Genomic DNA, 300 nt, shown 5'->3' with positions numbered 1-300 from the left:
GGGAAAAATTCAGTCTAGGCTTAAAGAAAATTTCTCTGATGGTAAAGATAGCGATGCACTGATGAAAATAGAGCTGCGCTGCCCAAGGAGACCGAAGCTCTGTTTTTGTAGAAGACCAAGGGGGACAAAAATGTGCAAGGTGATCTAAGATTTTTCTGCTTCAAGAAGGCAAGGTTACCTAAGCTTTTTTTTTCCAAATCCAGGCTCTATTTTTTTTCGTAAAGAATGTGGTCCAGAAACATGGGACTGGAGAGGCTCATGGGGCTTTTACCAGACTCTTTTCATCTATCTGTCTGTCTA

This window comes from Apaloderma vittatum, unplaced genomic scaffold (genome assembly GCF_000703405.1).
Source record: "Apaloderma vittatum isolate BGI_N311 unplaced genomic scaffold, ASM70340v1 scaffold7279, whole genome shotgun sequence".
Taxonomy (NCBI): Eukaryota; Metazoa; Chordata; class Aves; order Trogoniformes; family Trogonidae; genus Apaloderma; species Apaloderma vittatum.
The sequence above is the reverse complement of the archived record's forward strand: the minus strand, read 5'-3'. Positions refer to the sequence as shown.